This window comes from Episyrphus balteatus, chromosome 1, assembly GCF_945859705.1.
Source record: "Episyrphus balteatus chromosome 1, idEpiBalt1.1, whole genome shotgun sequence".
Taxonomy (NCBI): domain Eukaryota; kingdom Metazoa; phylum Arthropoda; class Insecta; order Diptera; family Syrphidae; genus Episyrphus; species Episyrphus balteatus.
The window spans coordinates 68,876,920-68,903,566 of NC_079134.1; the positions used below are offsets into that span (position 1 = coordinate 68,876,920).

Genomic DNA, 26,647 nt, shown 5'->3' on the forward strand with positions numbered 1-26,647 from the left:
TGAGGTAGTTTAAAATTCAAAAACGTACTTAAATCTAAATTTAAATCTAATTCTAACTTCATATTTTGAAAAAGAAAAAAAAAATTATAATTATTTAATAATAGGATTGTATAGGTATTAGACTGGGCCAAAAAAATAAAATATTTTTTTTTTGAAAGTTACTTCGAAAATCTTGTTCAGGATGATGAAAAAAAAATTTGGTGAAAATTTGAGCCGTTAAAAATAATTTTAAGAGGTCTATCATCGGTGTTTTTTATTTTTATACATGATATGATGTGTTACAACAGAACTGCTAGACGATCAAAGTAAAAAAAATTTCTGTTCATTTTTTCTTATATAAAATTAAATTTCCTACAAAAAAGATCTAATTGAAAATTTTCGTCAGACGAGCCGTATTCGAGTAATTAAGCTTTTTACATCGAAGTGTTTTTTCAATTTGACTGTTTCACTTTGGAATTTTGTGATGAGCAAATAAGTGAATAGAAAAATAAAACCACGACAGATTCTTATAGGAAATTTAATTCTCTACAAAAAAGGTCTTGTAGTAATTTTCCCTAAATTGAGTTCTGAAGAAGTTATTCACGATTTAAAAATTTGAAATCGTGAATTTTCGATTGAAAATTAGGGTGTTTTTTTGGTATAAAGTCAAAATAAGGTGAACAAATTAATATTTTAAATCAAATAAATTACAGTGTACTTGGAACATAATAAGGTAAGTTTTCACCAAATTTCGTAGAAAAATTTTTGTATTTGAAAAAGATAAAAATAAAAAACCAAAAACTCGGTTTTTTTAATTTTTCACATAAATTTTGAGGTTATGTGAAAAAATTGTTGATACAAAAGTTGTAGATCTTTTTATTACCTACAACTTTGCCATACAACTTTTTTCTACAGGATTTGTAGTTTTGCCGGAAATCGAGATACACCATTTTTTACCATTAAAAACTCAACCCACCCACTTCCCGAACTCGGCTCGCCCGTAATTTATTTTTCCTTTCATTCTTATCATATTCCCCTCCTTTTCCAATGGGTTTCATCCTACTATGATTTTTTTGTAAAGCCTTTAATATAATTAAATATTTTAGGGCCTATTCCCCATTTCCTAAGTTTATTTAGGACAAGATGGATGCCTATTCGGTCAAAAGCCTTTTCAAAATCTAGCGAGAGAACTGTAACATGATTTCGGCGGATAACGCATTAGATATGTAAAAGTCTAGGTGAAGTAAAGCATCGGGGCAGCCCTTGTTTGGTTGAAAACCAACTTGATTGGGTCTTATCGGGTTCTTTGAATTAATAAACCAAAGTAAACGCTTTGCAATAATTTTCTCAAGAATTTTTGACATACAAGGTATAAGTGAGATGGGTCGGTAACCATCGACATTACTTATATTTTTATTCGGTTTAGACAGAGGGATTATTGTTACTTGTTTCCAATTTTGAGGAATAATTCCAGTGTCAAAAATGGGCTCCGTGAAGCCAGAACTGCGACCTCAAAATTTTTGAACCAAATTTGTCTAATTCGTTTGTCCACCGTTTGTCCATGTTTGTCCACCCAAAATTTTCGTTTGTCCACCCTTCAAAAAAATTTTAGAGCAAATTCTTTTTTTTTATAGGAAGTCTGAAAAATGAAAAATCGTCTAAAACGGTCAAATTTTGAGATAGGCGTATAAAACCAACTGCAATCGTTTGTCCACCTCGAGTTCTATATACATACCAAATATTATCGTTTTTCCACCCCCCGTTTAGGAGCAATTTAAAAAACAAATTTTGCACTGAAAAATTAAAACTCCCCTAAAATCCCCAAAAATCAATTTTCATCAAAAATTCAAACTGCTGTCGTTTGTCCACCTCGAGTTCTTTACGTATACCAAAAATCATCGTTTGTCCACCCTCTGTTTAGGAGATATTCCAAAAAGAATTTTTTTATAGCAACTTAAAAAAAAGTACGCATACACCACAGTGTACCTCTACTGAAAATTAAAAAGTCCTCAAAAATTATTATTTTTCAAAAATTCAAACGGCAATCGTTTGTCCACCTCGAGAAATGTATACAAACAAAAAATCATCGTTTGTCCACCCTACGTTTAGGAGATATTCAAAAAACAAAATTTGTACTGAAAAATTCGAAGTCCCAAAAAATCTCCAAAAATTGACTTTTTTCAAAATTTCAAATTTCTGTCGTTTGTCCTCCTGGAGTTCTACACGTATGCCAAAAATCGTCGTTTGTCCACCCTACGTTTAAAAGATATTCAAAAAACAAAATTTGTACTGAAAAATTCGAAGTCCCAAAAAATCTCCAAAAATTGACTTTTTTCAAAATTTCAAATTTCTGTCGTTTGTCCACCTGGAGTTCTACACGTATGCCAAAAATCGTCGTTTGTCCACCCTACGTTTAAAAGATATTCAAAAAACAAAATTTGTACTCAAAATTTCAAAGTCCCAAAAAATCTCCAAAAATTGACTTTTTTCAAAATTTCAAATTTCTGTCGTTTGTCCACCTCGAGTTCTATACGTATGCCAAAAATCGTCGTTTGTCCACCCTACGTTTAAAAGATATTCAAAAAACAAATTTTGTACTGAAAATTTCAAAGTCCCATAAAATCTCCAAAATTTGACTTTTTTCAAAATTTCAAATTTCTGTCGTTTGTCCACCTCGAGTTCTATACGTATGCCAAAAATCGTCGTTTGTCCACCCTACGTTTAAAAGATATTCAAAAAACAAAATTTGTACTGAAAATTTCAAAGTCCCAAAAAATCTCCAAAAATTGACTTTTTTCAAAATTTCAAATTTCTGTCGTTTGTCCACCTCGAGTTCTACACGTATGCCAAAAATCGTCGTTTGTCCACTCTACGTTTAGAAGATATTCAAAAAACAAATTTTGTACTGAGAAATCGAAAAAAAAATATTACGCATACACCAGAGTGAAAATTTCAAAATCCTCAAAAATTACTTTTTTTCAAAAATTCAAACGGCAATCGTTTGTCCACCTCGAGAAATGGATACAAACAAAAAATCATCGTTTGTCCACCCTACGTTTAGGAGATATTCAAAAAACAAAATTTGTACTGAAAAATTCGAAGTCCCAAAAAATCTCCAAAAATTGACTTTTTTCAAAATTTCAAATTTCTGTCGTTTGTCCACCTCGAGTTCTACACGTATGCCGTCGTTTGTCCACCCTACGTTTAAAAGATATTCAAAAAACAAAATTTGTACTGAAAATTTCAAAGTCCCAAAAAATCTCCAAAAATTGACTTTTTTCAAAATTTCAAATTTCTGTCGTTTGTCCACCTCGAGTTCTACACGTATGCCAAAAATCGTCGTTTGTCCACCCTACGTTTAGAAGATATTCAAAAAACAAATTTTGTACTGAGAAATCGAAAAAAAAATATTACGCATACACCAGAGTGAAAATTTAAAAATCCTCAAAAATTACTTTTTTTCAAAAATTCAAACGGCAATCGTTTGTCCACCTCGAGAAATGGATACAAACAAAAAATCATCGTTTGTCCACCCTACGTTTAGGAGATATTCAAAAAACAAAATTTGTACTGAAAAATTCGAAGTCCCAAAAAATCTCCAAAAATTGACTTTTTTCAAAATTTCAAATTTCTGTCGTTTATCCACCTTACTTTCAGAAAATATTTAAAAAAACAAAAAATTCAAGGTCCCATAAAATCCACTAAAATTTTTGTTTCAAAAATGTTACCGCTTATTCTTATTCAAATAACTAAGCACTCTCTCGGTACTAGGTTCACTTTATCTATTTATATGAAAAAAAGTATCCAAAAATGGTATGAAAAGCCAAAAATTTGTTTGACAATTTTTAATTTTGCAGTAAGAAAATTTTTTTTTATTAACTTACTTTTTTTTTGAAAATTAAATGATTAGGTATTTCAAATGTATCCTTTCCTTTTTTATAAAGTGATCCGTTGTTGAGGTATGAATAGTTTAATTCAAGAGTATGAATATTTGTTTGAAGACTGAAAATGAAGTCTTTAAAAACAAATAATCTAAATGAATAGCCTTTCAAAAAATAATAAATGACTTAAGAGAAAATAAGACAGTTCTATTTCTATTTCACGATTTTAAATAAAATCTTTACTTCTAAAATTGTAAAACCAGAAAAATGAAGCTTTCACATGCTTTTTGTTTTGTCATGATACGATTATTTTTCATTGAGAAACAGCTTATCAAAAATCACTAAAAAAAGAATCACGAATTTTGTTTGTTCCTAAAATTTTTTGGGCTACTGTATTTAGTTCATATAAATAGTTTAAGTTAGTATGGTAAATTAAAGTGCTAAGTTATTTGAATAAGAATTAGTGCTTAAATTATTGTAAAAAAAATTTTTGGGGTTTTTGTTATTTTTACTAAGGAATGTATGCGTATTTTCTTGAGAGTTGCTATAGAAAAATTCTTTTTGGAATATCTCCTAAACGTAGGGTGGACAAACGACGATTTTTAGTACACGTGTAGAACTGGAGGTGGACAAACGACAGAATTTTGAAATTTTGAAAAAAGTCAAATTTTGGAGATTTTATGGGACTTTGAAATTTTCAGTACAAAATTTGTTTTTTGAATATCTTTTAAACGTAGGGTGGACAAACGACGATTTTTGGCATACGTATAGAATACAAGGTGGACAAACGACAGAAATTTGAAATTTTGACAAAAGTCAATTTTTGGAGATTTTTTGGGACTTTGAAATTTTCAGTACAAATTTTGTTTTTTGAATATCTTTTAAACTTAGGGTGGACAAACGACGATTTTTGGCATACGTGTAGAACTCGAGGTGGACAAACGACAGAAATTTGAAATTTTGAAAAAAGTCAATTTTTGGAGATTTTTTGGGACTTTGAAATTTTCAGTACAAATTTTGTTTTTTGAATATCTTTTAAACGTAGGGTGGACAAACGACGATTTTTGGCGTACGTGTAGAACTCGAGGTGGACAAACGACAGAAATTTGAAATTTTGAAAAAAGTCAAATTTTGGAGATTTTATGGGACTTTGAAATTTTCAGTACAAAATTTGTTTTTTGAATATCTTTTAAACGTAGGGTGGACAAACGACGATTTTTGGCATACGTGTAGAACTCGAGGTGGACAAACGACAGAAATTTGAAATTTTGAAAAAAGTCAATTTTTGGAGATTTTTTGGGACTTTGAAATTTTCAGTACAAATTTTGTTTTTTGAATATCTTTTAAACGTAGGGTGGACAAACGACGATTTTTGGCATACGTATAGAATACAAGGTGGACAAACGACAGAAATTTGAAATTTTGACAAAAGTCAATTTTTGGAGATTTTTTGGGACTTTGAAATTTTCAGTACAAATTTTGTTTTTTGAATATCTTTTAAACTTAGGGTGGACAAACGACGATTTTTGGCATACGTGTAGAACTCGAGGTGGACAAACGACAGAAATTTGAAATTTTGAAAAAAGTCAATTTTTGGAGATTTTTTGGGACTTTGAAATTTTCAGTACAAATTTTGTTTTTTGAATATCTTTTAAACGTAGGGTGGACAAACGACGATTTTTGGCGTACGTGTAGAACTCGAGGTGGACAAACGACAGAAATTTGAAATTTTGAAAAAAGTCAATTTTTGGAGATTTTTTGGGACTTTGAAATTTTCAGTACAAATTTTGTTTTTTGAATATCTTTTAAACGTAGGGTGGACAAACGACGATTTTTGGCATACGTATAGAACTCGAGGTGGACAAACGACAGAAATTTGAAATTTTGAAAAAAGTCAAATTTTGGAGATTTTATGGGACTTTGAAATTTTCAGTACAAAATTTGTTTTTTGAATATCTTTTAAACGTAGGGTGGACAAACAAAAAAAAAAAAAATAATTTTTGAGGATTTTGAAATTTTCACTCTGGTGTATGCGTAATATTTTTTTTTCGATTTCTCAGTACAAAATTTGTTTTTTGAATATCTTCTAAACGTAGGGTGGACAAATGACGATTTTTGGCATACGTGTAGAACTCGAGGTGGACAAACGACAGAAATTTGAAATTTTGAAAAAAGTCAATTTTTGGAGATTTTTTGGGACTTTGAATTTTTCAGTACAAATTTTGTTTTTTGAATATCTCCTAAACGTAGGGTGGACAAACGATGATTTTTTGTTTGTATCCATTTCTCGAGGTGGACAAACGATTGCCGTTTGAATTTTTGAAAAAAAGTAATTTTTGAGGATTTTGAAATTTTCACTCTGGTGTATGCGTAATATTTTTTTTTCGATTTCTCAGTACAAAATTTGTTTTTTGAATATCTTCTAAACGTAGGGTGGACAAACGACGATTTTTGGCATACGTGTAGAACTCGAGGTGGACAAACGACAGAAATTTGAAATTTTGAAAAAAGTCAATTTTTGGAGATTTTTTGGGACTTTGAAATTTTCAGTACAAATTTTGTTTTTTGAATATCTTTTAAACGTAGGGTGGACAAACGACGATTTTTGGCATACGTATAGAACTCGAGGTGGACAAACGACAGAAATTTGAAATTTTGAAAAAAGTCAAATTTTGGAGATTTTATGGGACTTTGAAATTTTCAGTACAAAATTTGTTTTTTGAATATCTTTTAAACGTAGGGTGGACAAACAAAAAAAAAAAAATAATTTTTGAGGATTTTGAAATTTTCACTCTGGTGTATGCGTAATATTTTTTTTTCGATTTCTCAGTACAAAATTTGTTTTTTGAATATCTTCTAAACGTAGGGTGGACAAACGACGATTTTTGGCATACGTGTAGAACTCGAGGTGGACAAACGACAGAAATTTGAAATTTTGAAAAAAGTCAATTTTTGGAGATTTTTTGGGACTTTGAATTTTTCAGTACAAATTTTGTTTTTTGAATATCTCCTAAACGTAGGGTGGACAAACGATGATTTTTTGTTTGTATCCATTTCTCGAGGTGGACAAACGATTGCCGTTTGAATTTTTGAAAAAAAGTAATTTTTGAGGATTTTGAAATTTTCACTCTGGTGTATGCGTAATATTTTTTTTTCGATTTCTCAGTACAAAATTTGTTTTTTGAATATCTTCTAAACGTAGGGTGGACAAACGACGATTTTTGGCATACGTGTAGAACTCGAGGTGGACAAACGACAGAAATTTTAAATTTTGAAAAAAGTCAATTTTTGGAGATTTTTTGGGACTTTGAAATTTTCAGTACAAATTTTGTTTTTTGAATATCTTTTAAACGTAGGGTGGACAAACGACGATTTTTGGCATACGTATAGAACTCGAGGTGGACAAACGACAGAAATTTGAAATTTTGAAAAAAGTCAAATTTTGGAGATTTTATGGGACTTTGAAATTTTCAGTACAAAATTTGTTTTTTGAATATCTTTTAAACGTAGGGTGGACAAACGACGATTTTTGGCATACGTATAGAACACGAGTTGGACAAACGACAGAAATTTGAAATTTTGAAAAAAGTCAATTTTTGGAGATTTTTTGGGACTTTGAAATTTTCAGTACAAATTTTGTTTTTTGAATATCTTTTAAACGTAGGGTGGACAAACGACGATTTCTGGCATACGTGTAGAACTCGAGGTGGACAAACGACAGAAATTTGAAATTTTGAAAAAAGTCAATTTTTGGAGATTTTTTGGGACTTTGAAATTTTCAGTACAAATTTTGTTTTTTGAATATCTTTTAAACGTAGGGTGGACAAACGACGATTTTTGGCGTACGTGTAGAACTCGAGGTGGACAAACGACAGAAATTTGAAATTTTGAAAAAAGTCAAATTTTGGAGATTTTATGGGACTTTGAAATTTTCAGTACAAAATTTGTTTTTTGAATATCTTTTAAACGTAGGGTGGACAAACGACGATTTTTGGCGTACGTGTAGAACTCGAGGTGGACAAACGACAGAAATTTGAAATTTTGAAAAAAGTCAAATTTTGGAGATTTTATGGGACTTTGAAATTTTCAGTACAAAATTTGTTTTTTGAATATCTTTTAAACGTAGGGTGGACAAACAAAAAAAAAAAAATAATTTTTGAGGATTTTGAAATTTTCACTCTGGTGTATGCGTAATATTTTTTTTTCGATTTCTCAGTACAAAATTTGTTTTTTGAATATCTTCTAAACGTAGGGTGGACAAACGACGATTTTTGGCATACGTGTAGAACTCGAGGTGGACAAACGACAGAAATTTGAAATTTTGAAAAAAGTCAATTTTTGGAGATTTTTTGGGACTTTGAATTTTTCAGTACAAATTTTGTTTTTTGAATATCTCCTAAACGTAGGGTGGACAAACGATGATTTTTTGTTTGTATCCATTTCTCGAGGTGGACAAACGATTGCCGTTTGAATTTTTGAAAAAAAGAAACAGCTTATCAAAAATCACTAAAAAAAGAATCACGAATTTTGTTTGTTCCTAAAATTTTTTGGGCTACTGTATTTAGTTCATATAAATAGTTTAAGTTAGTATGGTAAATTAAAGTGCTAAGTTATTTGAATAAGAATTAGTGCTTAAATTATTGTAAAAAAAATTTTTGGGGTTTTTGTTATTTTTACTAAGGAATGTATGCGTATTTTCTTGAGAGTTGCTATAGAAAAAATTCTTTTTGGAATATCTCCTAAACGTAGGGTGGACAAACGACGATTTTTAGTACACGTGTAGAACTGGAGGTGGACAAACGACAGAATTTTGAAATTTTGAAAAAAGTCAAATTTTGGAGATTTTATGGGACTTTGAAATTTTCAGTACAAAATTTGTTTTTTGAATATCTTTTAAACGTAGGGTGGACAAACGACGATTTTTGGCATACGTATAGAATACAAGGTGGACAAACGACAGAAATTTGAAATTTTGACAAAAGTCAATTTTTGGAGATTTTTTGGGACTTTGAAATTTTCAGTACAAATTTTGTTTTTTGAATATCTTTTAAACTTAGGGTGGACAAACGACGATTTTTGAAATTTTCAGTACAAAATTTGTTTTTTGAATATCTTTTAAACGTAGGGTGGACAAACGACGATTTTTGGCATACGTATAGAACACGAGGTGGACAAACGACAGAAATTTGAAATTTTGAAAAAAGTCAATTTTTGGAGATTTTTTGGGACTTTGAAATTTTCAGTACAAATTTTGTTTTTTGAATATCTTTTAAACGTAGGGTGGACAAACGACGATTTCTGGCATACGTGTAGAACTCGAGGTGGACAAACGACAGAAATTTGAAATTTTGAAAAAAGTCAATTTTTGGAGATTTTTTGGGACTTTGAAATTTTCAGTACAAATTTTGTTTTTTGAATATCTTTTAAACGTAGGGTGGACAAACGACGATTTTTGGCGTACGTGTAGAACTCGAGGTGGACAAACGACAGAAATTTGAAATTTTGAAAAAAGTCAATTTTTTGAGATTTTTTGGGACTTTGAAATTTTCAGTACAAATTTTGTTTTTTGAATATCTTTTAAACGTAGGGTGGACAAACGACGATTTTTGGCGTACGTGTAGAACTCGAGGTGGACAAACGACAGAAATTTGAAATTTTGAAAAAAGTCAATTTTTGGAGATTTTATGGGACTTTGAAATTTTCAGTACAAAATTTGTTTTTTGAATATCTTTTAAACGTAGGGTGGACAAACAAAAAAAAAAAAATAATTTTTGAGGATTTTGAAATTTTCACTCTGGTGTATGCGTAATATTTTTTTTTCGATTTCTCAGTACAAAATTTGTTTTTTGAATATCTTCTAAACGTAGGGTGGACAAACGACGATTTTTGGCATACGTGTAGAACTCGAGGTGGACAAACGACAGAAATTTGAAATTTTGAAAAAAGTCAATTTTTGGAGATTTTTTGGGACTTTGAATTTTTCAGTACAAATTTTGTTTTTTGAATATCTCCTAAACGTAGGGTGGACAAACGATGATTTTTTGTTTGTATCCATTTCTCGAGGTGGACAAACGATTGCCGTTTGAATTTTTGAAAAAAAGAAACAGCTTATCAAAAATCACTAAAAAAAGAATCACGAATTTTGTTTGTTCCTAAAATTTTTTGGGCTACTGTATTTAGTTCATATAAATAGTTTAAGTTAGTATGGTAAATTAAAGTGCTAAGTTATTTGAATAAGAATTAGTGCTTAAATTATTTTAAAAAAAATTTTTGGGGTTTTTGTTATTTTTACTAAGGAATGTATGCGTATTTTCTTGAGAGTTGCTATAGAAAAAATTCTTTTTGGAATATCTCCTAAACGTAGGGTGGACAAACGACGATTTTTAGTACACGTGTAGAACTGGAGGTGGACAAACGACAGAAATTTGAAATTTTGAAAAAAGTCAAATTTTGGAGATTTTATGGGACTTTGAAATTTTCAGTACAAAATTTGTTTTTTGAATATCTTTTAAACGTAGGGTGGACAAACGACGATTTTTGGCATACGTATAGAATACAAGGTGGACAAACGACAGAAATTTGAAATTTTGACAAAAGTCAATTTTTGGAGATTTTTTGGGACTTTGAAATTTTCAGTACAAATTTTGTTTTTTGAATATCTTTTAAACTTAGGGTGGACAAACGACGATTTTTGGCATACGTGTAGAACTCGAGGTGGACAAACGACAGAAATTTGAAATTTTGAAAAAAGTCAATTTTTGGAGATTTTTTGGGACTTTGAAATTTTCAGTACAAATTTTGTTTTTTGAATATCTTTTAAACGTAGGGTGGACAAACGACGATTTTTGGCGTACGTGTAGAACTCGAGGTGGACAAACGACAGAAATTTGAAATTTTGAAAAAAGTCAATTTTTGGAGATTTTTTGGGACTTTGAAATTTTCAGTACAAATTTTGTTTTTTGAATATCTTTTAAACGTAGGGTGGACAAACGACGATTTTTGGCATACGTATAGAACTCGAGGTGGACAAACGACAGAAATTTGAAATTTTGAAAAAAGTCAAATTTTGGAGATTTTATGGGACTTTGAAATTTTCAGTACAAAATTTGTTTTTTGAATATCTTTTAAACGTAGGGTGGACAAACAAAAAAAAAAAAAATAATTTTTGAGGATTTTGAAATTTTCACTCTGGTGTATGCGTAATATTTTTTTTTCGATTTCTCAGTACAAAATTTGTTTTTTGAATATCTTCTAAACGTAGGGTGGACAAACGACGATTTTTGGCATACGTGTAGAACTCGAGGTGGACAAACGACAGAAATTTGAAATTTTGAAAAAAGTCAATTTTTGGAGATTTTTTGGGACTTCGAATTTTTCAGTACAAATTTTGTTTTTTGAATATCTCCTAAACGTAGGGTGGACAAACGATGATTTTTTGTTTGTATCCATTTCTCGAGGTGGACAAACGATTGCCGTTTGAATTTTTGAAAAAAAGTAATTTTTGAGGATTTTGAAATTTTCACTCTGGTGTATGCGTAATATTTTTTTTTCGATTTCTCAGTACAAAATTTGTTTTTTGAATATCTTCTAAACGTAGGGTGGACAAACGACGATTTTTGGCATACGTGTAGAACTCGAGGTGGACAAACGACAGAAATTTGAAATTTTGAAAAAAGTCAATTTTTGGAGATTTTTTGGGACTTTGAAATTTTCAGTACAAATTTTGTTTTTTGAATATCTTTTAAACGTAGGGTGGACAAACGACGATTTTTGGCATACGTATAGAACTCGAGGTGGACAAACGACAGAAATTTGAAATTTTGAAAAAAGTCAAATTTTGGAGATTTTATGGGACTTTGAAATTTTCAGTACAAAATTTGTTTTTTGAATATCTTTTAAACGTAGGGTGGACAAACGACGATTTTTGGCATACGTATAGAACTCGAGGTGGACAAACGACAGAAATTTGAAATTTTGAAAAAAGTCAATTTTTTGAGATTTTTTGGGACTTTGAAATTTTCAGTACAAATTTTGTTTTTTGAATATCTTTTAAACGTAGGGTGGACAAACGACGATTTTTGGCATACGTGTAGAACTCGAGGTGGACAAACGACAGAAATTTGAAATTTTGAAAAAAGTCAATTTTTGGAGATTTTTTGGGACTTCGAATTTTTCAGTACAAATTTTGTTTTTTGAATATCTCCTAAACGTAGGGTGGACAAACGATGATTTTTTGTTTGTATACATTTCTCGAGGTGGACAAACGATTGCCGTTTGAATTTTTGAAAAATAATAATTTTTGAGGACTTTTTAATTTTCAGTAGAGGTACACTGTGGTGTATGCGTACTTTTTTTTAAGTTGCTATAAAAAATTCTTTTTGGAATATCTCCTAAACAGAGGGTGGACAAACGATGATTTTTGGTATACGTAAAGAACTCGAGGTGGACAAACGACAGCAGTTTGAATTTTTGATGAAAATTGATTTTTGGGGATTTTAGGGGAGTTTTAATTTTTCAGTGCAAAATTTGTTTTTTAAATTGCTCCTAAACGGGGGGGTGGAAAAACGATAATATTTGGTATGTATATAGAACTCGAGGTGGACAAACGATTGCAGTTGGTTTTATACGCCTATCTCAAAATTTGACCGTTTTAGACGATTTTTCATTTTTCAGACTTCCTATAAAAAAAAAGAATTTGCTCTAAAATTTTTTTGAAGGGTGGACAAACGAAAATTTTGGGTGGACAAACATGGACAAACGGTGGACAAACGAATTAGACAAATTTGGTTCAAGGTCGCAGTTCTGGCTTCACGGAGCCTCAAAAATGTTATTATATAGTAAGTAATAATCTTGAGGTTGCTGAGGATGGGAGATTTTTTAACATAGGATAGGAAATTCTATCTCTACTGGGCGTTTTTCCTTTAAGCTGTTTTAAACAACTTTCAAGTTCAATGAGTGAAATCTTGTTTTCTACCAATTGCGCTGTAGGAGAAATGTAATCTTCATTTACGACACTAAGAATGGATAGGTCTTTTTGAGTGATATACTCCGGCTGAAAGTTTTCATTTTTAGATCGATTTAACCATGTGAGAGCAAAATGTTCGCTTATTTCAAACGGATTTGAGGAATTGATTTATTAGCTGCAGTGCGAATTGCTTTATTTAAAAGTGCAGCTTCTTTGTTAACATTGGTTGAAGAATTTTGGACTGCTAGATATTCTGATATGTGCTTGTTAAAACAAGCCCAGTCAGAATAGTCAGTTTTAAATTTGCGGTTGACTACAGTGGGAACGTGAGGCGATCCAAGAACCAATTCACAGATAATTGGAAAGTGATCGCTGTTGTGTAGGTCATCCAGAGTCTGCCAAGAAATCTTATTTTGCAATTCGGGGGAGCAGCATGTAATGTCGATGTGTGTTAGGGTGTTGTGTGTGGAAAAGTGGGTGGGTGAACCATCATTTAATAATATAATATTGGAGTAAGACAGGAAATTTTCAATAATGACACCTCTGCTATTTGTTTTCGGCGAACCCCAAAGAGTACTCCATGAGTTAACATCTCCTGTTAAGATAATAGGTGTACTTAATTGAAGAAGAATATTCATTAGGTCATTGCTTGTAAACTGTTGATTAGGAAGTATACATTTAAACGAGTGTAAATTTGACAGAAAGTTGGATTTCAACTGCCAATGTTAGAATGTTGGATATTATTGGGACTTGAACATGGGGAATACCTTTCTTAACAAGTATGCCGATACCTAGTTTTGATGTTGTGTTTTCCGGAAAGTTTTTAAAATATCCGGTAAATGACTTTGGTATGTATGGTGTGAAAAAAAATAGGATGAAGTGACTATTTCGAGAGAAATTATTTAAAAAACAGTGCCTCCTACGAAAAAAACTTCAAAGGAGGAACAATAGAAGCTTTAACACCCCAGGAAAAATGAAAATTTATGAAAAAAGCGTCGAAAACAGCTCTATTCCCGAGCAAAATTAAAGAAAAAGCTAGGCTAACGGGAAGAACATCAACTTTTCGGTGATTTTTTTTTAATGCTGAACATCCTAGATTAAAATAAAAAGATTAAACTAAAACCGGATTGTCTATTTTCTTAGTAAATTTGTATACATCTATAACACCCTGTTCTTTGAGGTTAGATATTATATCATCTTCTATGTTACTAATTAGACAAGGAGCGTAAACGATTCCTTTAGAAGAATTAAGATTTTTGTGTAGTTTTACAGACACTGGGCATTCCTTTGCTAGGTTAGTAACACACAAGAATTTTTCGGCAATTTTCTGAGATTTGGTTAAGATTAGTATATTACCATTTCTCAATTGTGATATATGCTCATACTCTGTGCTGATATCATCTATCGCTTTCCTAAGCACAAAAATGCTAACGGACGAGATAGGTTTTTTTTCATCTGTAGCTGATATTATAATAAATCTAGGATTTTTGTTTGCGTATGCACAGGGAGGTTAGGGAAAATTTCAAAAGCAGATTGTCTATTTCTCTTTGATCTTGGTTCTACGAAGTCTGGTGGATAATCCCCAAGAATCTCATACCTATTCCCGGGTTTAGTTTTTCCGGGCCCCGGGCCCATCTTTACCACGAAAGTTATTAACTTTACGCGAAGAAAATAACGCACGTGGTTATAAAGAAAAAATTATAAAGCTCTATTAGAGCGAGAGAGAAGGTATGCTTTTAGCGAAAAGAAAAATAAATACTTCCACAGAAAAAAAGTCAACACAAAGTTAATGCTACGAAAGCTAGACGGTGACTGAAAAGTGGATTTAAAAGATTGTGTTATTATTTTATTTATTATTTAGCATTACACACACATGAAAAGCAAACGTCAAATCACTCCACCTGTCAAATTCGTCGTGAAGAAATTCCAAAATTGCACAAAAAAGGAGTGATTCACTCCCATAATTTTGGAAAACAACATAAGAATAAGAAGTGCAGGAATGGGTGTATATCACTTTTATAGTGTACTGTCATAAATAAATCCAACGCTGGCTCGAATGACCATACTGGTGTGTGATAGAATTAAAACCAAAGTGTAATTCAAATTTAAAAACCCTTTGAAATCATTCTTAAACACAATTGCAAAAACTTTTATAGAATTAAATAGTGAGAAAATAAGTCTTAGTTAATAAAAAACAAACAAAACAATAAAAACAATAATGTATTGCTGTGTAAAATTGTGCAAAAGCAATTTTTATAACCATTTAGAGATTCTTTCCTTTCACAGGTGAATACACTTTATTTGTTACATAAATGTATGTAAAGTGAATTTATTCATACAAATAGATTATCGTAGAATAATTTAGAATTATTTTCTGGTAGAATTAAGTCATAAAAATAATAAATATTAAATTAAAGAAGTTCGGCCAACAAGACTGTTAATAAATTGATAAAAAAGTCAATAAAACGCCTTATAGTCTTGTTTGATTTTAATTTTTTTATTGATGACGCGTTTCGGTTAAACAGCCATCCTCGTATCACAATCGACTTTGATTTAATTTTAAACAAAAGCTTTTACAATTTCAAGCTTTAAAAAGAACAAACAAAAATTATATAAAAAAGCTTTTAACATTACATAATTTCAAAGCAAAAGAAAGTTACATAAATAATGAAAACAAAAAACAGCTGGCTTATTTGCAAATTTTCAATAGTGATGACGATGAGTCAGCAAAGCCACCGTTGTCGTTCAGCGCTACGTTATGTAGTTTGTTTATGTAGATCGACTCCCAAACATTTAATTGCCTAAAGCCCTGCACTTCTTTCAATAATTTTATGTTATCGGTCATCACTCCGTGTGGTTTTTGGTTTCCGTGTGGTTTTTGGTTCACATATTCGTTATTATTATGAATTTTACTCGCACTTTTGAGTTTAACTCAATTAATGTTTTGCTACATCTAGGTAGGGTAGGTATCATGAATTATAAATTCTGCAACCATTTTAGATAGCAAAACATGCTGGTTTAAAGACTTTTATCATTAAAAACTAAAAAAATCCAAAGCCCCAAAATCATTTGTAGGTTAACTCAGAATATTCGCTTCCTAGTTAACGTTAAGAAATCACATAACTTACTCTGATTTAAGCCACGAGATCTTATATAATTTACTATTTTGTTTGGTTTTGTCCCATATTTATTTGTTGATTAGGAAAAAAAGGAGCTGTGAACATAAAATCTAAATTATAATCTAAAACTCAAAATTAATAAAAATGTGGACAGGGCCGGGCCGCAAAGTTATTCGTTGTGGGCCGCATGCGGCCCGCGGGCCGCAAGTTTGACATGCCTGATGTACACCAAGAGAACAGTGCAATGGGGAGAGGAAGAAGAAACCAAAAACCACACGGAGTGATGACCGATAACATAAAATTATTGAAAGAAGTGCAGGGCTTTAGGCAATTAAATGTTTGGGAGTCGATCTACATAAACAAACTACATAACGTAGCGCTGAACGACAACGGTGGCTTTGCTGACTCATCGTCATCACTATTGAAAATTTGCAAATAAGCCAGCTGTTTTTTGTTTTCATTATTTATGTAACTTTCTTTTGCTTTGAAATTATGTAATGTTAAAAGCTTTTTTATATAATTTTTGTTTGTTCTTTTTAAAGCTTGAAATTGTAAAAGCTTTTGTTTAAAATTAAATCAAAGTCGATTGTGATACGAGGATGGCTGTTTAGCCGAAACGCGTCATCAATAAAAAATTTAAAATCAAACAAGACTATAAGGCGTTTTATTGACTTTTTTATCAATTTAAAAATAATAAAATTTGTTAAAATAAAAGTGTCCTTTTTTCTTGGATTTTTTCAATCCACAGCTGTCAAATTGAGAATCTCACAAACAGGGGTGTATTTATTTTTGTTTGGTAATGGTAAGGCGCTGCAACCGCCGGGCGCCCTTATGTGAAATTATTCTTTCCATTTGTTATTTTTTTCTCGCTAGCGCAAGTTTAATGTAAAAAGGAGTATATAAATTGTTTTTTAGATCAAAAACTTAAGCATTTTTTAAGTTTTCCATGTAGAAATGTGTTTGAAAATTTTCACTTAAGTACTTTTACACTTTTAAGCCAATGTAGTTAATGATTAAATGCCAATATTTTATTTCTTTTATTTTTAAAAAACCATATATAACGTGTTTCATAAAAATATAAATTTTCACGTAGATAAGACGTTGCGCCTTGCGAACAACCATCTTACTGAACTGCGTCCCTGGTTCAATGCATATGTGTTTGTGTAACTAACACTACTATGTAAAAATGAAAAAAATACCGCACTGGTTTCTTCAAACACCCATTCCTGTACTTCTTCCCTTCAAGCAAACAGGTCCGACCTCGGTCCGAATCCGCTCCGCCTGAGGCGGAGCTGAGTCCGACTTCGGATCAGAAACTGGTCCGAAGGCGGCTCAAATTAGTATGGAAATTATAATCACCGCGAAGTCGATTGCATATGTATTGGTGTGGTGAAAATCTCCATTCCGAGAAAACGGAGCCGAAGGCGGACCTGAGCCGGAGCAGCGAAAACCTACCAGAAAGAGGAATAAGAAAGGGATGACATTTCGCATTTGCGACCAAAAAAAGAACAAGATTTATTTTTTTTTCACTGAAACTGTCTTATTTTTTATTTTATTTTGGCAAACGAAATTTTCACAATAAATACAATATAAAATACAACACATTTTTCTTCATTTTATTTCATTTGATGCTGCTGCTGTTGTTGGTGTTTTTTTAGATACCCAATCGCATGTTTCACCTTCTAGATTTTTCTTCATCATTAGAGATTACATCTACAACACAAGAAGAAACAACATTTTAACCCAAACACTTTGAGCGATATATAAAACATACCTTTTTTGTTTTCCATATTGTTTATAATTTAATAAAATTGTTTATAATTAATAAACTAACATTATACAAACAACGACACGAGACACGACGCGACCAAACACTTCAACAAAAAATAACAAAATGACGCTTTTGCTGTTGTTGGCTATGTCTGTCTCCTTTTTTTTTTCTTTTTCTCAGTTTTCACCACGATTCTCTTAGACTTTGTGTTCATACACAAAAAGTTGCAAGTGTGTGAGTGCAAGCCCGATTTTCGCTGTCTGAGGTCGGAGTTTCTTTGTTGAACTCAGTTTTCTTGCTTGAAGGGTTCCCTTCAAGCAAACAGGTCCGACCTCGGTCCGAATCCGCTCCGCCTGAGGAGGAGCTGAGTCCGACTTCGGATCAGAAAGTGGTCCGAAGGCGGCTCAAATTAGTATGGAAATTATAATCACCGCGAAGTCGATTGCATATGTATTAGTGTGGTGAAAATCTCCATTCCGAGAAAACGGAGCCGAAGGCGGACCTGAGTCGGAGCAGCGAAAACCTACCAGAAAGAGGAATAAAAAAGGGATGACGTTTCGCATTTGCGACCAAAAAAAGAACAAGATTTATTTTTTTTTTTCACTGAAACTGTTTTATTTTTTTTTTTTTTCTTTATTTAATTTTCACAAACACAATTTTTATAACTATTTTCTGGTGAAGGTCAGCGGCAGGAGAACTCGATGTAATTCGACAAATTGTGGATGTTGAATGTATGTGGGTGCTGGTGGCGTCAGGCTGCCGAAGAAGATTTCCTAAGAAAAACACATAATGATTAGTTTATTATTTAAAAAATCACTGCGCGAGCACACTCACCCATATTTTATCGATAAATTCTTTTTTTGCCTTAAAATGATCCCATATTATTTAATATTAAACAAGGCGAGATACGACACGCCACAAACACTGCAAGAAAAAAAATAAAATGAAGTTGACGCTTTGTTTTTGTGTTCCCTTTGTCTTTCCTTCGTCAATTTTCCTTTTCGCACTTTTTCACCACGATTCTCGTTCGACTTTTGTGTTCATACACAAAAGTAGCAAGTGTGTGAGTGCAAGCCCGATTTTCGCGGTCTGAGGTCGGAGTTTCTTTGTTGAACTCAGTTTTCTTGCTTGAAGGGTTATGTCGAATTCCTTTCAATGCAAAAATCGAATTTTCGGCGATCTCGAAGCGAATTTTTTCTGAAAATCATGTTCCATAGAAAAAAAATTCGCCTCAAACGAAGCAGAATTCGAATTTTTTTTAATCCCTCTTTTTTGAGAGATTTACACGGATTCACACACACACTTGGAACATTTGACATTTCTCAAACGTCAAGCTGAAAGATTCCTTCGTGTTGTTTGTTTATTTGAGAATACCAACTTCAAATATAGAGTAAATTATAATGGAATATCGTGTTTTTATTGCGGAAAAATATGAAATAAATAAAAAAAAAACAATGTGCGATCAAAATATAATTTTTCTTGGCATAGTTCTTGTGAAAAAGTCAAATTACTGTGACTTTTCTTCTCGTGATTATCTTCAGGAAATTTTTTTCTCTGTAAAACCACAGCATACGGCCAAATAATTAACCTTTTACTTCATCTTCACTCAGATCTTAATAATATCTGCAATTTCCTATTGATTTGGATTAAATTAAATTAATATTACCGAAGCAAATAAACAAAATTATTGATCAAAGGAACCTTTGGTTTTATTTTACAGAAATTGTTTTGATTTCAGCTTGACGTTCGTGTAAAATTTGTTGTCAAATGACACACACACAATCGCAAAAAGAATTCGGTTTGTTTTCATGTTCCTTTTTAACACCAAAAATTCCATTTTTTTGAGGCGATTCTAAAAATTGAAAGGAATTCGACATTATTCTTAGAATTACTCTCATTGGGCCTTACCAATAATCAAATTTAAAGCTCAGTTAAATATTTAACTGAGCGTTTAATATTTCTCCATACCAATAACCAATTTAATAGTCAGGATAAGGGTTAACGCCTCGTTAATTTTATAGTTGGGAAACTGAACTATAAACGCGCGGTTAAATGTAAACGCACGGTTTGTACTGTCATTTGTCAGCAAAAAAAAAATATTTGTCAAGTCAACAAGCTGTTGAGAAAAATTAATAATATTGGCGGCAATTTATTAAATAAGTAAATGGAAAAATTTATTTGTTTATAAATATTTATCTTTTTTATTAATAAATATTCATTACTTTCAGAAAAGGCTGAAAAAGAAAACTAGCCCCCTGAACACAATGGTGTAGCTGTGGCTGTAGCTTGTAGCGCAAGTTGAATAATTCTCAACTTTTTGATCAGATGCTGCCAACTTTTGTTGTTGTTTCCCTCAGTAAAATTTTGGCAGTACTACAAGCTACAGCCACAACTACACCATTGTTTTGAGTCAGTCTATCGTCGTACTTCAAGATAGATGAACATTTTTTTTATGTAACTTTGGCCTCCTTGCTTGGGCTCTATTTTTTAACTTTTACAACCAAAATAAAAATATATGAAGGTACATATGTAGGTATTTTGTAGTTATATTTTTGTTCATTATTACATTACGTGCAAAAAATGTCACTTCAATGATGTCATTTTGACAACAAATGTAATAGATTTGGTAATAGAAGCACAATTAGTAAAACGCGTGTTTATTTTGATTATTAGTATACTATACACCCAATTTAACGCGACGGTAAAATTAAACCCGACGGTACTTAAACGTGTGTTTAGCGATTCATTATTGGTAAGGCCCATCATGTTCTATCACTCCAGAAAAAGGAGTAAAAATTTAGAATACTCCTTAATAGAGTGAAAGAAAACGACATTAAACGAAAAATTCCGAACGCTGTTCGACATATCGAAATAGAAAAGTCTCCTCTTCTTTTTCGCCCACAAACAACTGCCGGGGACATTCATTTTGTGCGGACAAATTACATTTGAGTTTTGTTTTTTGTGGTTGATTTTATCATTGCATGCGTTTCTGAGATGTGTGTTTGATTTAATGGGCATTAAATCTTGAAAACAAAATTGGTATATATTTACATAAAATTTTGACAATAAGTTCGAATTTTTTTTCAGGTTTATTTAAAAAAAAAAATTCAGATAATTATCCAAAGTTTACTTTTGTCTCGATATAAACAGTAGTGCCAAAGACAGTACAGTGGTGCTAAAATACTATAATTGTTGTGTTATCGATGTACCTACATAATATTTCGGGACTTGAAATTTTTCATGGACCCTCAAAATTTCAAATTATCGTCAAAAACCCATTTTTCACATTTCAACGATTTTGTACTCAGTCGCACAAAGGATTATTTGACCTCAAAATCTGGTCAAAAATATTTTGAATGTTTTTCTTATTGGAATTGGCCTAAAATATTATTTTATAACTTATGATGTATTAAAAAGTTACACTGAAAAAAATTTTCGGCTTAGTTAAAAAAAAAATGTATTAAGTAATTTTTTTTTTAATTTTATTTAATTTATTTTACTAATTTTAACCCTCTGTAGGCACAGCTCTTTTTTGTGACGTGATAGGCACACGGGTGCGAATTTGGTTTATACTTTTTCATGTCGCTAGAACTTTTTTCGTTCACAATATTTTATAGAGAGTATGAAAATGATGTAGAATATTCCGAGGAATTCGAATATTGTATTCACAATTTCGAAAAAAAATATTTTCACCCTTATAAAGAGCCTTTTTTGTGACCACTTTTTCGAAAAATCGTATTTTTTTAATTTTGTCCTGCCAAATTCGCACCCGTGTGCCGACAGAGGGAATATGGAAAATTCTGTATTAACATAAAGTACAAACCTTGACCTTGGACATGCATCAAACATTTTTCACCATTATCACATATCACAATAAAAAAAAACAGACTGCAGTGTTAATGATTAGAAAACAAAATAAGCTTTTGTGGCGTGAGCTTATAAAATCGACTATATTTACACTAAGATCTTGGAGATTAGGGGACAACAGTTATTATTTGAAACCGGTTTTAGTTAGCATGGGTATTGAGGAATGCGAAAAGCAAAAAAATAACGGGTCGAATGCGATTTCTTTTTTTTCACTTATGACCGGATTTTGGGGTCGAATTTCGAATACTCTTCTGTGAGTCGGTAGATTTCAGATTTTTTTACAGTTCTAAACAAAGGAGTATCTGTTCTTTTTGAAAATATTTTTTTTTTTGCTCAAGCACCAAATTGGGTGTAGACTGTAGATTTTATGGACTGAATGTCAAAGTACAACATTTTTTAATAAACAGTTTTATTGTTCTATTTATACTGAATCAAAATCAGTTAGAAATTATGGATGTTATGATTTTTTACTTGAGAAAGAAATTTCAATCTACTGCAAAAAACCCAAATTTTCATGATTTTTTACAATTTCCTCAAAATTTTGAGGAAAAGTCAGGCAAAACTGACTTCAGATTCGGATTCAGCACGTCAAAATATACAAAAATAGGCAGGTCCGGTCAAAAGTATTGGCACTTTTTTTTGCGCTTGTATTATCATGAGCAAGAAAAAATTAATAGTATTTAAAATTTATATCTGAGCAACCAAAAACGATATCAAAATTTTTCAAACGTAATTACAAAGAATAGCAATTTTTCTAGAAATTAAGACCATAACAAATTTTCAACTATTAGTATGTATGAACAGAGAAATCAGTTTTTCACTTCTCCCAACAATTTGAAATTTCTTTCTCGAGTAAAAAAATCATAACTTCCACAATTTCTAACTGATTTTGAATAGTAAAAACTTATTTGATTCAGCATAAATAGAACAATAAAACTGTTTATAAAAAAATTCAAAATACAAAATGCAGCTTAAAACGTGCTCCGAGGTCTAAAAAACGAGGAAAAAATGTAAATGGAAAAATCAACACCCAATTTGGTGCTCGAGCAAAATAAAAAAATATGTTCAATAACAAATATTTTCAGTTAAAATATATATTTTAAGAACAAGTATTCCTCTGTTTAGAACTGTAAAAAAATCTGAAATTGACCGAAAAATGACTGAGTAAGGCCGTGTGCGAATTGCGTTAAAATGTTGATTAAAATTTCTACCACGATTAAAATTTGACGTTTGGTTAAAAAAGGGATCACATTTATTTTTTTGCTGTGCGAATTGGGTTAAAATGTATTAAATGGGACTTTTTTCTTGGTACTACATTGAATAAAATTGGGATCGGGTCAAAATTCTGGCTTCAAAATTCTGCTTTTCAAAATTCTGCTTTTTCAGCGAAAATTCTGTTTTTCAAAATTCTGCTTTTTTTCTATTCTGTTTTTCAAAATTCTGCTTTTTAAAATTCTGCTTTTCAAAATTCTGCCAGCATTATATTTGAACAAAAAAAATTCTGCTAATTCTGTTTTTTTTGTTTATAGCATATGCGCTGGCTAAAGAAAAATACACCTCATCAATGTAATTCAACATTGGTACTTTCCTAAATTTTTTTATTAAATGTCGCAAATATTTTTTGAAATGCATATACTGACTTTCTTTCAAATAAAATATGTATACTAATTGGAACCGATGTTGTATATTCCTTTTCATATTCAAATTTTTGAATATTCATCTTTATTTGATAAATTAATAAATTTTTAGTTATCTTCGGAAACAAAAATTAATTCGCATTTAAAAAATGACAAATTATGTGTGTAAGTAATCAAATAAGCAGATAATTTTTCAAAAAGATGATTTTACAGAATTCTGCAAAAAATTAAAAAAGGGTTTGGAAAATGTTTAAAAGCGCGCACTTTTTAACATTTTCCAAACCCTTTTTTAATTTTTTGCAGAATTTTGAAAAGCAGAATTATGAAAAGTAGAATTTTGAAAAACAGAATTTTGAAAAACAGATTTTTGAAAAGCAGAATTTTGAAAGCAGAATTTTGTTAAGCAGAATTTTGAAAGCAGAATTTTGACAAAAGAATTTTGACCCCGGCAGAATTTTGACCCCAACCCAATAAAATTCCCTCAAGATAAAACAAAATTAGCCTCAAAATGGTTTTTCTTATATTCATTTAACTATTTTTTTTAACAAAACCCAGTTGAAAATATTATCAAGTTAAATATTCTAGTATGAAAATGTAAGAAATTCTCAACTTCACATACTTTTTTTTTATTTTATCGATAAATTCCCATTTCATTATGATCAAAAAGAAATTTATTAATTCAGTCTTCTAACACTAATTCGTAGTTCGCCGGCTGCCAACAAAAAAAAATATAAAAAATAAAAAACAAACAAACAATTAGTAGATTTTCAATTTTTCAAGATGAATATTAATTTGAGGAAGTACTTTGTATTAATACTTTTAACATTTCTTAAAATATCAACGCATTATAACAAAAATAATTTCAGATCTATCTTGATCTTTCTATCTTGAGAAACGTCAAATTTTAACCACTAGTGTCAAATTTTACCCTGCTCCGCAGCTGGGTAAATTTTAACCCATTTTATTCACCATGCTAGTGTCAAATTTTAACCAAACGTCATATTTTAACCAACATTTTAACGCAATTCGCACACGGCCTAAAAATTCGTTGAAATGTGAAAACATTGAAAAATGGTTTTTTGACAACTTGCAATTTTGAGGGTCTATGAAAAATTTCAAGTGCCGAAATAAATGATGTACTCAGTAATACCTACAACCTCTGCTAGGTAACTTCCAAAGTAATTAAAATGATTTTTATTTTGTAACAGTGTAATTTTTGCAGAAAAATATCAAAAGAGACGTTTTGACATAAAACTCTGGGTCCAACTCTAGCAAACGAGTCCGACCTGGGTCCGAAATGAGTTCAAGTTCATAAATTTGACAGATAAGTAGGTCAAACGAACCCTTACAAAAAAAAAAAACAAACAAAATAAACAGTTTGCAAAAAAAAATTTTTAAAAGAAAGTTCAAGTGATTTTTATTTCTTGTTATCATCAAAAATTACTGAAATAAAATTAGAATTGAACCTTCAAAAAAAAACTGACCTTGGCTTTTTTTTTATACAGGATGATTCAGGATTAATGTGCCAAAAAGCTAGAGTGTATAGGTTGGGTTGAAAAAAGAAAAAAATCGTATATGAGGGGAGGGGCAATTTAAAAAAAAATTGAATTAATTTGGAAAAAAAATATTAAAAATCAACGGTTACACCCACAAACAAAAAATACCAAGACTGGAAACTGAGCGGTCGAATGACGTTTGCCTACAAGCTGCGAGGTGTGGTGAATGTCGTCAATCTATCGTTGTGTTCGTGTTGGATGTGTGGTGAATGTCGTGAATCTATAAATATGTACGTGTTAACGTCATTTACCAACGTGGTGGCTTTCACATATATTCACAGACAACACTGTACACTAGACTGATTCAAAAATGTTTCTTTTGTTCAAAGCATTGTTGAAAATATTGTTGGAAATGACGACAAAAAAATACTGTAAAAGTTTCAGCCCTTAATGTTAACATTTAGTACCGCCGCATCGCAATTTACAATTTCCCATACGATTTGTATGGGAAAGATTGTGTATTTGTGTTTAGAATTTTGTATCTTTTTAATGGTTCATCAAAAAGGCTAGATTTAATCATTTTCTTGTATAAAATTGAACGCTCTACAAGATTGCATTTATGAAATTAAAAAAAAAAACGGACGCGAAAAATTAATTAAAATAATTTTTAGTTGAAAAAATGAATAATTCGAATTTATTGAAGAAATATAATATGATAGTTTTAGGGGTTTGTGAGTTATACATATAAAAGGATCTGTGAAACCAAAACACAACATAGAATACAAATATTCGAAAATTTTGCCAAATTTTTTGAAAAACATAATAATTTCGTCAAAAAATCGGAAAAAAATGAGAACAAATTACTTTTTATATTTTAAAGTTGAATAACTTCGAAATGCGGGGGTAAATCAAACAAATTAATAAGAGCTTTTTTGTAGAGCGGACAATTTTATAAAAGAAAATGATTTTGTCAAGCCTTTTGGATGAACCATTGAAAAGATACAAAATTCTAAACACAAATACACAATCTTTCCCATACAAATCGTATGGGAAATAGAAAATTGCGATGCGGCGGTACTAAATGTTAACATTAAGGGCTGAAACTTTTACAGTATTTTTTTGTCGTCATTTCCAACAATATTTTCAACAATGCTTTGAACAAAAACAAAAAAAAAATTTTTTGAATCAGTCTACTGTACACAAAAGGGTTTTGGGGGGAAAGGCGTACGAAAGTTTCCAGTCTTGGTATTTTTTGTTTATGGTTACACCTACAATGTTTATGGTTACACCTACAATAACGTGCTATACCTTTTTGTAAAGCCAAAACACTAGTGTAGTTTTGGATTATCCCTGATTGATTGATTGAACTTTTTTCATTGATAACACCTGAAAACTTACCTGAGAATTTTTCTTACTATGTCTGGGGTGCTCGCCGCACATGGATTCTAGTTTTAATATATATAAAATAAATAAAATTGTTTTATTTTAATGAAAAACAATAAAATAATATTTGCCCAAGCAGTTATAATAAAAAAAGGACTTTTTAAATCATGTTCTTTGATTTTTAAAGGTTTCAAGAGAATCATTTTTTCCTAGATAACATTTGAATTCAATTCGTATTTGCGTTTTCTTATCATCGATTTATCTTTTCAGTGTACATTATTATTTATTATTCAATTTTTATTAAAAAATTGCGATTTTACTGCCTTAAGGCCCTTAAAGCTAGAATCCATTGGCGGCGAGCACCCTAGACATAGTAAGAATTTTTTTATCTTGTTGGAAGACCCATTTAAAGGTATTTTGAAGTCGACGTATGGCAGCATACTGTATTATAAGATATCAAGGTACCACTGCTGGTTTATTATAGTTTTAATCTAATATAATAGACCAAGTCCGTAGTAGAACAAGTTTCTCCAAATCCTTATACTGGAC

At 31.0% G+C, this 26,647-nt stretch overlaps 1 protein-coding gene and 1 long non-coding RNA gene across 2 annotated transcripts in view; one reads left to right on the forward strand and one right to left on the reverse strand.

Annotated features, from left to right (window-relative positions):
* Positions 1 to 26,647, reverse strand: part of LOC129907617 (engulfment and cell motility protein 1) — a 134,917-nt gene that overhangs the window by 23,050 nt on the left and 85,220 nt on the right. The window lies entirely within an intron of this gene.
* LOC129907638 (uncharacterized) lies at positions 2,440 to 5,873 on the forward strand. Its single transcript, XR_008771108.1, has 3 exons — positions 2,440 to 4,947; positions 5,102 to 5,563; positions 5,718 to 5,873. It is a non-coding gene; the product is annotated as an uncharacterized LOC129907638 (long non-coding RNA).